Below are 15,166 nucleotides of genomic sequence, written 5' to 3'. Positions count from 1 at the left end.
AAAAAAAAAAAAAGATGAAGAACACGTGCCAGAATAATAATGTCTATAAGTAGGAGGGAAAATGATCCAAGCTGCAGGAAAGAGAAAACAAAATCATGTTTCCTCTGGCTTTTGTTTCATTTGGGACCACCAGCCAATTCATTTGTACCTGCCCAGATGAAAATGAATTTTCCCCCATGAAATACTCACAGGTATTCACCTAAGATTAATGGCTCAGCTTTCATATAAGCCTTTCTTAATCCAGACAATTTGATGGTAAAATTATCCATTTTATTATCTCCATAAGCATCCAGTAACCCTATACTTACTGAAGTTTTCAAAAGCAAATATTTTCAGAACATTAAAAGAAAACTACAATTCTAAAAGACCAAAAGTTATCTGGGAAGATTTTTAAGAGAGGGAAGATAGAATTCAGGAAACCGCATTGAATTCAAAATATAAACCATGTCAATTTCCAGTAACTCATGGATTAAATAAAAATACAAACTCAGAATATTCTCAACAAGTATTAGCCTAAGGTACAATATCTCATATAAGGGCCAGAAACTGTAATTCAAAAATAGAATTTTTGGTTTGTCTACAAGTAGTTTTAGTCAAAGTAGATATATTATTTTAGAGGTAATTATAGTACCACAAATTTTGTAATTTAACTAAATGGTAGATATTATTTGACCCAAAATGGTATCTAATTCTTGGAAGTTTAGAGAAAATTGGCTAGAAAAAAATTGTCTATGTAGAGCATGAAGTACTAGCTAAGTAAAGAATAAGAGAAATAGAAAGAAAAGGAAAGAAACACAGAAAAGACAATCTCAATCATCAGTTGTGAGAAAAAAAAATGAGATGACTAAAAATATCCATGTCTGGCATTGTTCATTATTTCGTATGTATAATTGGTCTCTTCAGGTATAGTAGACCCCAAGAATAGCTGTTTGGCAGAGGGAGGAGCTAAACAAAGATTTTACAATGTGTTCTTTTCTCATCAAGGCTTGCCTGACAATGACACAATCATTAGCTGTTTTCAGGAGTTTACTTACAAAATTTTTGATTTCAATGGTCCCAACTTCTGTAGGATAAAATACTGCAAAAAATATCATTAAACATTGCAAGTGTTGAACTGATTGGTAAAGAAGAAATTTATTTTACTGAATAAGTTGATTAACCCAGTTATCAGAAGAGAACTGATATCAAATTTAACTTTGGTTATACTACATATTAGGATACAAAGGATTATATCTGGGCCCCTCGGGCATCTTCTTTTCATCCAATGTTAAGAATTAATGGAAAGTTAGCCCAATCTTATTAGTACAGAATAAGAGAATTTAGGACCATTTGGAAGGGAAGATCAATTGACAGATAAATAACTTCAAATTTTTGTTGTTGTACCAAGGGAAAGGCAGAATAAATGGTGCAACAAGAAAAATTTTATCTGAAGAAGTAAAACACTATGATACTATTATAATATTTTCTTTCCTGTTTATATACATTAACATGCTTTTAATTTTACTTTTTCATATTATCTTGCATAATAATAGTGAATATAGAATAACCTTCTCCTAAGCTTATACAGCTATATCAACTGAAATATAGCATCCATTTGTCTATAAATTTAGTATTTATATATAACTAGAGTGTTCTTTGTCATCCAGTGAATACAACAGTTTCTCATCTTTAGGGTGTTTTCTAAACAAGAATAATCATACCCAATAGACTAAGAGGAAAACTTACAGCCCAGAGGTTCTGTTTGAGTCAACATTTGGATCTTTCTTAAGGCTATGTAGGATAAGCTCTAGATAAGAAAGCATTGACTAGTGGGCTTTCAGTGGGGTGGGGTGGCTAGGCAAAGAAGCACTTCTAAGTATTTTCAGTGATTGGTGATTAAAGACATATTTAGGAGACAACAGCTTGCTTGTAAAAACAAGTTAGAGTGCTGAGTATAAAGCTGCCTATACTGTAGATATTGTCCTATTGAATGAGGACTTCTCTGAAGAAAAAAGCAGAAGATGACATAATTTCACAATTCGTAGTGCAGCTAATTTTTGCTGTGTGGAGTCAGAGCGTTGATAAGGTCCAGAGTCACCCAGTGCATTCCAAGAAATGAGTGTGAGTTTTCCCATCTTACTACTCATTAACTTAAGTCTGTCTTGAGGATTATGGGAAATGTAAACCCTCCTTTCTTAAAAGTGATAATTACATATGAATATATTTTTAAAAATGGCAGTATTTTTCTAACCCAGTCTAGCTCCCAAATAAATGAGACAGAAATTACTAGGTTTATATAATCAAGCTTTACCACACAAGATCTTGGCAGTCACTGATCTGTTCTAATCCTCTAAAATAATCTGGCTACCTTTCAGCCAAAATCTCTGAGATGCTTCCATTTTAGTATTGGTCTTGCTCTCTTGGCTTCTGATATTTTACCATGATGTCTGTTATTACCCTGCTCATTGTTAAATCCCTTCTTACCCCCCCCTCTCTCTCTTTCTCTCCTCTTTCCTCTCTCACTGTCTGGCAGAAGCAAAGTTCTTTACTTTCTTCTGCCTAGCCATTGGTTGATCAGATTTTTGACAAGTCAGAGAATAAATGAGGAGCAATGTTTACAGTGTTGACACAAACTTGAGACAGGAGATTCTTAGAATAAACATTACAATGCCATACCCAGATAGCAACATTTAGCTAAGGCCATAAAGTGGGTAACTAAGAGAATGTGTACCCATAACCTCCAACACTGAGAATTATTAAATGTTATCCTAATAAACAAAACTTATATTGTAGAAATAGCATAAATCTACATTAACCATATGAATATAAAATTTAAGCAAATTGAATTCAGACAAATAAATTTTCTCCCATATTAGAATAGTTCTCTCTGTATTTTCTCTCATATTATAATAGCAACGATCCTGTTAGAGTCTTACCAATAAATTATTTTCTTGTGTGCTGAATAGTTTTATGTCAACTTGATGCAAGGTAAAGTCATCTGAGAGGAGGACATCTCAATTGAGAAGATCTCTATGTAATATCAGGCTATGGGCAAGATTGTGGGATATTTTCTTAATTAGTGATTGATGAGAAAGGCCCCGGATCATTGTGGGAAATGCTATCTCTACAGCTAGTGGCACTGGACTCTATAAGAAAACTAGGCCAAGTAAGCCATGATGAGCAATACAGGAAAGAAGACTCTTCCATGACCTCTACTCCAGCTCCTGCCTCCAAAATCTCACCTTGTTTGAGCTCCTGTCCTCAATTCCTTTGAGGATGAGCAGTGATATAGAAGTACAAGCCAAATAAACTCTTTGTCACTAACTTGCTATTAGTCATGGTGCTTTATCAGAGCAACTTAAACCTTAATTAAGAGAGCTCAAGTAAAAAGTGTATATCAATAGTTATGTTGCTGTTAGTAGTCACCTGATACTTTTCAAGGTTATACGTGAGAAGCTTCTGGGCCAAGTAGATATATCCTTGATTGATGAAAGATAATGTTATTACCCAAAAAAATAGCAAAATTTATAATAAACAAAAAATTAAACTATGACTTAAAGTTACCCATTATTATCACTACCTTAGGAGAGCAGATCAGAGATTTTAATTAGTACAAAAAATGTCAATAAGTAATAATACTTTGACAGAAATGAGAACAATCAAATAAGGAGGTTTCTCATAGAGAAGAAACTAAAAGCTCAAACTCTATTATCAGAAAGCCTAGGTTGTACCCCAGAAATCCTTCCATAGCTATTACTCGTTAGTTGAAGAAGGAGAGAGAGAGAGAGAGAGAGAGAGAGAGAGAGAGAGAGAGAGAGAGAGTGTCAAATTCTTCAACTCTAAAATGAATATAGTAATGGGAATGTCTATCATAGAACAATTGTGAAAAAATGAGCTCTCATAGGTGACACATTTAGCAGATATCTGGGAATGAATTCCTTTCAAAAATAAATTTGCAAGTGTTCCTTGAAAAAATAAATAGAGCTAGTTATGGTGATACACATTAGTAGAATCTGCTGAAGCAAGAGAGGCAGAATGATCAGGGATTTGAGGTCAGATTGGTATATTCCTTTGGGTGGTATGGTGATATATGAATCCATTAGTTTGCTCTTCAGAGCTTGAGGCAGAGGCAAGGAGATTTCTAATGAGTTTAGTGCTATCCTTTGCTATGTTGTGAAACCCTTTACCAAACAATCAAACAGAGATAAATTAGAGCTATAATCTGATCACTGCTTGTTAAACAGCAAAATAAGTAAAAATTGTGTTGAAAAACACCTGTACACCCATGAAAACAACAGCCAAGAAATGAAAACAACTAAAGTGTACATAAACTCAAGGAAAAAAACAAGAAAACTCTGATACATATTCACAGTGAAGTGGATCAAGTCATGAAAAGACATGGAAAATAAGGTACATATACACAGCAGAATATTATCCAGTCTCTGAAAAGAAGGTAAATTTGTCACTTGTAAAACACTGATGAGATTAGCAAGTATTGTGTTAAGTGATATAAAACAAGAAAAGAAAGTCAAATTCCACATAATCTTTCCCATATCATCATTTAAGAATATTTACTGCTCTTCCAGAGCACCCAGATTCAGTCCCAGGACCCATGTCAGCTGGCTTATAGCTTTCTATAACTGCAGCTTGAGGGATCTGATACCCTTTTCTAAAAGCTAAAGATTGACAAGCTTAATGTGATTGAACATTAAGCAATAGATATGCATATCAAAACATCTCATGGCTATCTATTAATATGTTTTATGCATAAGTTTAAAAATTAACCTAAAATGCATTAGAAGTTTGGAGACAAGGATCAATTGTTGACAGTGTTTACTATATAACCATGAAGGCATTTTGTATCCCATTATGCATGTAGCAATCTGAGCTTCGTCTCATCCATACCTACGATATTAGTGCTGGTTAGTTAGAAGACAGCACTAGTAGTAATAGAGATTGAAGAATAACTATTGCTTAGACTTACAGTCACCCAAACAACAAATTCTCCAGATTCAAGGAGATATACTATCTCAAAAAAATAAGGTAAAAAGTGACGGGAAATGAACTGCATCACCCTAACCTGATCCTCTTGCACGCTGCATGTGCACCTGTGCACAGTGTGTATTCACCACACACATATATACACACGCTCAAAGAGAAGACCACATTGGAGGAGTGAAGTGTACTTTTCTCTTGTGAATATATTCATACATGTGACCTTGATCAAGTCACAAACTCTGACCCAGAATTGCTCCTGTTTAAAAGAACTGCAGGGAAAAAATGGAGAAGAGACTGAGGGAAAAGAGGTCCTGTGACAGGCCCAACTAGGGATCCAGTTCAAGGGGAGGCTCCAAGGCCTGATACTATTACTGATGCTATGGTGTGCTTACAGACATGAGCCTAGCATTGCTGTCTTCCAAGAGGCCCAACAAGCAGCTGACTGAGACATATGCAGATACTTACAACCAGCCATTGAACTCAAGTCAGCTATACCTGTGGCTGAATTAGGGAAATGCTGGAAGAAGCTGAGGAGGAGGGTGACCCCATAGGAAGACCAGCAGTCTCAACTATCCAGGATCCCTGAGATCTCTCAGGCACTAAGCCACCAACCAGGTAGCATGCACAAGCTGATCCAAGTGCATTTGACACTTACAGCAGAGGTCTACCTGGTATGGCCTCAATGGGAGAAGACTTGCCTAACACTTAAGAGAATTGAGAGCCCAGGTATTGGGGAGGCCTCACAGAGTGGGTTGAGACCTGCCTCTTGGAGGCAGGGGAGGAGGAGGAATTGGATGAGGAACTGTGGGAAGGCAGACTGGGAGGAGATAATGACCGGACTGTAAAAAAATAAAAGTAATTAAAAAAAGAAAAAACATTATTTTAATCTTTTATCTTTCTTCTGAAAATTATCTTTATAGCCCACTTTATACTTTTCCTTCATTTTCTCAATCTTTCTTTCTTTCTTTTTCTTTTCTTTCTTTATTTTTAATCTAGAGACACTTATTTTCTGTGAAATGTGTAGTTGGCAAACACTTTTCCCCATTCTTCATGGTTCCTGTGAGTCAATTAACAGTTTCATTTGCAGTGACTGCCAGTGTGCTTAAATAATATGATAATAAAATTATTTTACATGCTGTGGAATTGTGGGGAAGTCCTGTAATTAAGGTCACAGTCTACATGTCCAGAAAGCTCCTCTGAACTCAATGCAAAATGGAGGACTCCCTTTAGCATCACAGTTTCCCCTTCTCTAATCTTGTCTATGGTGCCTGACCCCTGTCTACAACCTGAGTAAGGTCAAGTAGTCCTTGGCAGACCTATAGGTTCAACTTACACCTGAACAACAAGTACTTTTGACTCCCAGAATGCTTTTCCATACAATTGACACACTCACAGCCAATGATTTTATAATCAACCTAAGAATTCCTTCTCACTCTCCAATGTCTTTATACAGCCCATGTTCACCCCAAATAGAGAATATGCATACAACAGCATCTCCAATAAAGGTATGCCTTCAAGCTAAAAGCATCTAAGAGTGATGTTTCATTAAAATACTTGGAGAATGTTTTCTCAAACCCCCACCCCAACACTATTTCCTGGCACCCACTCACAGCTGAACCAGAATCCTGTAGACTGCATGCATTCCTTTCAGCCAGGTGTACAGTGGCGTCTAGACACACTTAGGGAGGAAACAGAAGACATAGAACCACTACAGACCCCCAACATCCATACCACATGGAATAAAACAATTAAAACAGATTAAGTGTATCAGTTACTAATTATGAATGGTTTCCATTACTGTCAGTCACCAAATATTGCAAGCATATTCTGAAAAAAAATGGAATAAAAACATCAAGGATAATATTTAAACAGTCTTTATTTCAAACCTGTGCCTCTAGAGCCTTTCACTTTCTAAAGAATGTACGAGAATAAATAATGTCACACAAAGCAAAAATGAGCCACAGCTAGAGAAAGCACAATTTAAAAATAGAATGGAAGGAATTTAGTATTCCATGCTAATATTTAATTCTGTTTCACTTGGTACCCATATGGCAATAACCTTTTATAACACGTTCATTATTCTGAATTTCATTTCATAAAACACAACATTTTGCCTGTAAACATGATACAAATAGAAAGAAATGCCACTCTCGGGATCCCACATGGTGCTTATGTTTCTTTGTGTCTAAACTATGAAGGAAATCATGAAATCTCCATAACAAGCAGGGTGACCCCAGGGAACTCGGAACAACTTCACATCACCAATTTTAGTGGTTCTATGAGTTTTAGTCATCAAAGAGAACTCATAAAATGATGCTCAGTATAATTAAGACTTTAAAAATATGCACATGTAAAAATGACAACAGGGTAGATTGTCAGGTTCACTTGCCATGTTGCAATATAAATCCAGATGTATTTCCTAGAACTTACTATCTTAAAAAGTGTGGATCGTGTCTTGAAAGGAGAGGGGGTATCCCTGAATTTATAGATTCTACTCATGATATTCATGAGTATAATTTAGAGGTTGGTGCATGAGAAATTAAATTTTTTTGTATAAATAAAATTTTATATTTCATGAACTAGGAATTTTGTCAACAAATTATAAAAGCATTATCAGTAACAACACATATTATTTTTCCTAAAACTCATTTAATGTCATATGTGGATTATGCATGTCATTGTCTTTATGTTATAATATTTTGATGATTATATCATCAACCAGAAATTACAATTATCACAACTTCAAATTTCTGTTATAAAACCCCAGCTTAGGGATTATTAATTGATATGCCTAAATACCTATTATCTAAAAATTCCATTATATAACCAAAATAATGAAACAGGAATATCAAAAGGTATCTATCTGCTCTACCACTTTCAATTGAGGCACTGGGTATAGTAGCCAAGAAATATATGCTATCTAAGAGTCTACTGGCTGAGTAATAGCTAAAAAGTAAGGAAGGAGGGTGTATCCAGAAGGAGAAGCCACCCATCAATGGGGGCCAAGTTACAATAGAATAGGAACTCCACAGTAGGACGAGAGGATATGGATAGCATACCCTACATAGAAGAATATGGAAGGAAACATTTTTAAAGCTTTCATTGTAAAATAATAAAAAGATTTAACCTGATTTTAAAATTACACACATATGCATATAGTAGGATTGAAGAACATCTGCCAACTATTCTTCAGACAGAAGGTAATATACAGAAGATGCAAAGAAATGTAAAAATCAATTACAGAAAAAATCCCTCATCTCTTCCAGCTCATAAATAAGCCATTGCACTTCTAATAGTTCTCAAAGAAATACAAATGGCTAATGAATATTTTTAAAAGTACTCAGCAAATCCAACCATCAGAGAAGTGAAAATTATAAGTACTCTAAAACTCTATCTCACCTTTGTTAAGAATGGCCATCATCAAGGAAACAAATATGAACAACTTCTGGAAAAAGATTTGGGAAAAGAGGAGCACTTCAATATTGGTTTGATCACTATGCAAACAAGAGTGTAGGCTTCTAAGATAAAACTAAATCTAGAACAAACATATGACTCAGCTATACACTGCTAGACATAAACAAAATGATGCTATTTCCTCCTCTAAAAACACTTTCATATTGACATTTGTTATTGCTCTCTTCACAATTCCAAGGAATAGACTCAGTCTAAGTGTCCATCAATATATGAACGAATAAAGAAAATAGTGTGCATGTGTATACACAATGCAATCTTATTCAGCCTTGAAGAAAAACAAAATTATGCATATTGTAGGAGAATGGAAGGAATTGGAAACAATTTTATTAAATGAGTAACACAAGCTGAGAAAGAAAATTACCACATGCTCTTGAATGTTGATTCTAGAACCTGTTTACTATGTATAACCTGGTACAATAAATATTGGAAAGTTCAGGAAATTAGGATAGTAAACCTAATAAAGCTTTACGGAAAGGGGCAGAATAGAGATACAGCAACAACAAAAACAACAACATAGCTTATGTTATAGCAGTAACACGAGTTTAAGAATGAGTGGCGAGATGGGAAAGAGAATAACAGAACTAATTGCTTATAAAATAAGGTAAGAAGGATAAATTGTAGTGACCTAATTATCAATTAACTAGGGAAATTCATAAAAAAGAGGAAATAGCTCCCTTTCCAGATGATGCTGTGAAATTGTGCATAGAAAAGTTTACCAAGTGTTTGTTTCAAAGGCTGAGAAAATATTGTTGAAGTGCATAGTTTAACTCGGCATTGAGTTGAGGTCACACCATATTGCAAGATGCCATTTATTTTAGATCAAATGACTTATATCTTGGGACTACACTGATGTCTCAATAAATCAAGTACCCTGCATGCCAGCATACCCAGCACCTTAACCAGGTAGCTTACACCTGCGTGCAACTCCAGTTATAGAGTATCTTATACCATTGTCTAGGTACCTATTCTCAGATGCCCATACCCCAACCCCACTCACACATGTCCAGAACTTAAGTTAAAATATTCTTAAAAGTAATGAAGTAGAGAAATGGAAGAAGACATCCAATGCCTCCATACCCACAAGCATACATATTAATACACCCATATGTACACACATGCATATGTATATCTGTTCCACACACAATACCATAAGCAATGTCCCAATCACTTGAAAAGATGAATGGGTGTCTTTATGCCATCAGTTCAGGCACAGTAAAGAAAGACATGCTCAAGATGTAGAACCCTTGAATTTGAAAGGAAAATTCTGCAGGCATTTGGTGTGTCCTGCCTGGAGCTGTCTTTATGTTCCAACTACATTCTGACCAAGAACATGGTGAGAGGACTTCAGCCAGACATGTGACCACTTTGATTTTACATTGAATACTGATAAAGATAACATTTTCAAGGCCATGTAAATAGCCTACTTTCACCCTTTTGTGTCTTTAAAGGACCAAGAGTTTTTTCCAACCCTGCAAAGTAGAAAAGATTGCCTTTGACATTCTCAGTGATTGAAGTGTGGTCACAGTTGTCTGAGAGATCATCAGAACACAGTCAAATGCCACCATTTGTCATCAGTGGTGCTTTGATTCACAGTCACCACAAAACAGAACAGAGATTGAAGGCAGTATTCTGAGCTGCACAAATAAAAAGTTCTGGCTTGTACAGGGAACTCAGTCCACAAGAGACACAGAATAACAAAGAAGGCATTTCAGGCTAGAAAAGCCAGAGTATTTTTAGCCTGTGTGTGTGTGTGTGTGTGTGTGTGTGTGTGTGTGTGTGTGTGTGTGTGTGTGCATGTGTGTTTAACTTTCTGTTACCACATAAAAATTACAAGGATCTCTTTTCCATTGAACAACACCAGGCCAAATGGTAAAACATTTGATATTGTATATATAGAATACATGTAAAATATTTCCAGCCTATTTATACAGTATACTATTGTTTTGTAATTTCATGGATTCCTTTGTCAAAACCACTTTGATTTTGACAATGACTTTTGAAAAACAAATTTATTTTAAGATAAACTATTTCCTTTAGCGGTCTCAGGTATTATGCTTTATAAGAAACTGTAACAGGGTTAATTGTCTGATGTGTATTGAGAAGCACAAGTGCATAAAACGCTTCAATATCACTTTCAGAGCAGGACAAAAGGTAGATTCATTTATCTGACTATTAAGACAAATGAAATAGAAAGTTGTAGCTATTAATTATACCGGGAAAACACATTAGAGATAGTCACACTCAAAAAATCCTTTCAATTAGGGATTATTGAAAAGAAAAGAAAATGCTATTCATATTTTCCTAAAGTTGTAATAGCAAGAATATGTAACAATTTTTAAAAGCTTTCAAATGGAAAATTGAGTGACTTTCGTTTTGCTATATTCTTCTCTTTCAATGCCCAGAGCTATAAATGGTAGTAATTATGAACTTCTCTGTCTATTCAGATATTCAAAAAAATCAATGGACATTTTAGCAAGTGTTTTTAAATTTGTTTCGGGGTATCTACCTGTGGTAAATAAGCTAGACTCTAGGTGACAGTTGTTCCTGACATTTTTCAAAGATGATGTTGAGAATATAAGTTCTTATTTCAAATGTGTCAGCATGTTTCTTGAGAAAGACAGACAGAGACATAGAGAGATAGAGACACAGAGAAACAGAGAAAGAGACAGATATGTCTACAAACTACTATTTGTCTTGTAAAGAAGGAGACTCCAAAGTCCAAGAATACTTCCCACCATAATTATTGCTGTGTCTGATTTCAATGTACATCATCATCTGTAAAATATTCTACTCTGCTGCTACAATGAGTAATCTCTCAATGAGTTTTGGTTTGTGGTATGCATTTTTTAATAGTAAATAGGTTTTAACAACTCTCCTCAAATACCTTTACAATTATATAGAGAAATAAATATATGGCAAAAGGCAGTAATTAACAGATCTAAAACTAAAACATGAAATGCTAGTTTCTATAATTAAAAATCATTATTTTGGTTTGTGGTTTGATGTTTTAAGACAAGGACTCATCATGTAATGTAGCTCAAGTTGGCTTAGATCTTGCCGGGTGAGCCCATAACTTGTGAATCTTCCAAAGTGCTGGAACGACTCTTATTTGAGACTTAGAAATCTGCAAACCTAGACATCTAGTGCCAGTATTATTAATATTTTGATATTTTAATAAGATTTATTTATTTTTAATTATGTGGGTGTGTATATGTGAGTGCATATATATGAGAAGCAAGAGGCAATGCATGTCCTTAGAATATATATGAGCCACTTGACATGAGTGCTGGGAACCAAATTCTGATCCTCTACAAAAGAATGAACGTTCTAACCACTGAGCCATCTATCCAGACCTAATCTGGTATTTTTAATTCACTACAAATTAATTGGTGTCTTTTTAAAAATAATCCTACCATGCACATGAAAATATAGTGCTTAGCTATGTCATGTTTTCCATTCAAGATGAATTATACTATTTCTGTTTTTAAAATTAAAAAAAAGACAATCTCAGAAACACTATTGCTGAGATTCCACCACATTTTAAATTTTTGTTTTCATAAATTTCAGATTTCTCTATAGCTTCTCAGCCCATTGGACCTCAAACAGTAATACTGTGGTAAACCTAAGAACACATTTGTTTTTGCTTGTAAGTAGGGTTTTATTACTTTAAGCCTCAACACATGGACAGATGCCAGCATAGTTACCTGACACATGAGTCAAGTGAACTTAGAAGGCAAGGAAAGTGATTTTTGTGAAATTCTAATAGAAAAATACATATTTGACTGTGATAATCTTTTAAAAGTCTAATTGAACACCATTTCTATTTTTAGATTTTTATGCACAGGGTTTAACAGTAAAAATATCCAATGAATATTTTCTATTAAAATAAAATCATACAAAGTAATTTATATTTTTTGGAAATTTAAAAGTAAGTACATGCATAAATAGATGATTAAAATATGCAATTCATAGAATTAAGCACAGTTTCATGGGAAATATTTGTGATTCGGTTAAAAATAGTCATTGAAGTTGATAGAGTTTACAAAGAGCAGAACCAATAGGCTCTGATTTATATCTGGGGAGAAAAATTTTAAAGGTATTTGACTATAAAAACTTTCTCCTGTTTATTATATGCCCGGTATGTTTTTGAAGCAATTTATTCCCTTTAAGTTACTGTATAGGTTTCCAGAGCAAGTTATGACTTTTGAGCCTACTCTACAAGTAGACATTCTCATCATCATTAGTGTTGTGCAAACATCAGGGTGTAAAACCTTTCCAGTGAATGGCATTTGGAAGAACTACTGTCTCCTGGAATTTAGAACATAATGGGCAATTTTTTATATCTAGTTGACCCTCCATTGATTTATTGTGAGGTAACACAATAATACTTTTTGTCTTGCTTAGTGGATATAGTTTGAATGGATGAAAAGTCAAAAATATTGCAAACGTCAAAATAAATAACATGAATTACATTGTCTTCAGGTGTTGGGTATGTTATTAAAAAAACTAATTCTGGACAAAGAGACTGGCTTATCACAGCATCAGAAAGCAGCTTATAAAATAGGAGAAAGTCTATTTACTTTTACTGTGTTTCTGAAACTGTGGGATAGCCAAATCTCAACTGTGAGATAATCAGAAGGGTTATAAATTGAATGTTCCAGAAGCATTCAGTTCAATGTCCTTCATGACTCTCCACAAGATAGGCTTGCTTGTTTGCTCTGTGTTGGATGGAATAAATGAGATCTCCAGTCTAAGACATCAAAGCTGTGAAGTACACATCACAACTCAATGATATAATCAGTGTAGTGCATAACACAACATGATGATATAAATTACATGACAGTATCAGCTGTGTACTGCATATCACACTGTGATGATGTAAGCTATGTATTCATATCACAATGTGATGATGAATGTTAATTCATGAATATAAAATCTAATCATTAAAACAAGATAAATCACTTTTTGCTAAAGACAGTATTTAGCTACCTTAATACAGCCTCAGAGGACAGTTTCTGCAAACAGAGATTTGCTGGTTTACTGAAATAAAGGATTACTAATTATGAGCATGTTTGCCCAGGACAATCAGCATTCTTAACAGTACCATCTCTTTGAACTCAAGCATCAGCTAATATGGGTTTTATCAAGAATCACTAAACAATTGGCTAATAGATACAAAGAAACAGTAATAAAGAAATGTTCTTTATTACTGAAATCAGATAAAGTTAAAGCAAAACAAAACTTGGAATAAATAAAGCCAATTAAGACCTTAATTAAAACAAAATTCATCTACTTCCAAATGAGAAAAGCAGTTCTCTGTATCAGAAAGACTTCTTTAAGACAAAAACAGATGGACTTACAAAATATGGCAGTGTCTTGCTTAGTCACAGTAGGTCAGCAGAAAACAAGCCCTCACAACTCTTTCTGGGTACATTTCCTGAAATAAAAAATTAAAATAAATAAATAAATGTGAAAGTATAAGTTAAAAAGAACAGAAAAAGACATTGTAAAAATATCATGATTGCACAAAGACCACATTTTACAATTTAAATTACAAATATGCCTATTGTTGAAGGCTATATATGATCACCATTTATGAGCTGGTAGCTGATCTACCTGTTTATAAATCAACTACTGCCATACCTGTGTTTGTGTACACATGTATATACAGACTTATAAACAAAAAATCTCTTGTACATTATTTAAGTTCCCATTATCTACTTGTTTACTATACTTGTATCACAGGAGTTAGGCAGTTTTAGGGTGAAAATTTAATCCATACAAAAATTAAATGCTGAAATATCACATCCTGTTCACTTTACTTGATACAAAGGATTTCATATTCAGTCTGCATTATTACATTGATTTTGAAATTTTAACCAATATTTGAGAAAAGAAAAGCACTAGTTACAAGCAGTGTTGAACATGAGAGAAATGAGTTATACAATGATCGCAATGTTAGGTGTTTTAAATTAGAACCCAACTTGATTCCAGACTTGTTGGCAAATACCAAACTTGGTGGTGATCACCAATCTTGGGATGCTGAAAGAAAAGAGAAACAGTGAGAGTTCCAGGATAGTCTGGACTATAGAGCTGGACACTATATCATAAACAAATAAGTAAGAAAGAAGGAAAGAAAGAAAGAAAGAAAGAAAGAAAGAAAGAAAGAAAGAAAGAAAGAAAGAAAGAAAGAAAGGAAGGAAGAAAAAAGAAAGAAAGAAAGAAAGAAAGAAAGAAAGAAAGAAAGAAAGAAAGAAAGAAAGAAAGGAAACTGGCTTTGAAAGAGTAAATGATTATATTTGCGAACCAATTTTAAAAAGTAGTCGCAAGATGTTGAGCATACCACAAGACAAACATGTTCAGAGAATTATTAGAGAATGCTTATGTACATATAGTTATATACATATAGTCCTACAGTTTAAAGTAAGAGTCATGGCCTATCTAAAAACAAAACAACAAAAGAAAATAAAACAAAACAAAGCTACCTTAGTGCTCAGCATGGGAAATTTTTCTTGGAGGTGTTGATAAGCAGAGACACTCAGCACAAAATAATATAGGCATTTTTGTTGTTTTTTAAATTTAAAATCATATTTATTAAGATTCAGTATAAAAGTCAAAGAAATATATTATAAACTGAGTTAGAAATAAAATATAATATAAAATTAAAATTAAGACTCTTTTCTTATATACAAATGTTTCTTTTCAGTTTTTTTTT

General features: G+C 34.0%; 1 protein-coding gene across 7 annotated transcripts in view; it reads right to left on the bottom strand.

Annotated features, from left to right (window-relative positions):
* Marchf1 (membrane associated ring-CH-type finger 1) overlaps window positions 1-15,166 on the bottom strand; it is an 803,111-nt gene that overhangs the window by 538,612 nt on the left and 249,333 nt on the right. For all 7 annotated transcript variants that reach the window (XM_031339951.1, XM_031339948.1, XM_031339956.1 and 4 more), the window contains exon 2: window positions 13,812-13,888. The gene's annotated coding sequence lies outside the window, so the exon portion shown is untranslated. The remainder of the gene's footprint in view (window positions 1-13,811; window positions 13,889-15,166) is intronic.

This window comes from Mastomys coucha, unplaced genomic scaffold, assembly GCF_008632895.1.
Source record: "Mastomys coucha isolate ucsf_1 unplaced genomic scaffold, UCSF_Mcou_1 pScaffold22, whole genome shotgun sequence".
Lineage (NCBI taxonomy): Eukaryota > Metazoa > Chordata > Mammalia > Rodentia > Muridae > Mastomys > Mastomys coucha.
The sequence above is the reverse complement of the archived record's forward strand: the minus strand, read 5'-3'. Positions and strand labels throughout refer to the sequence as shown.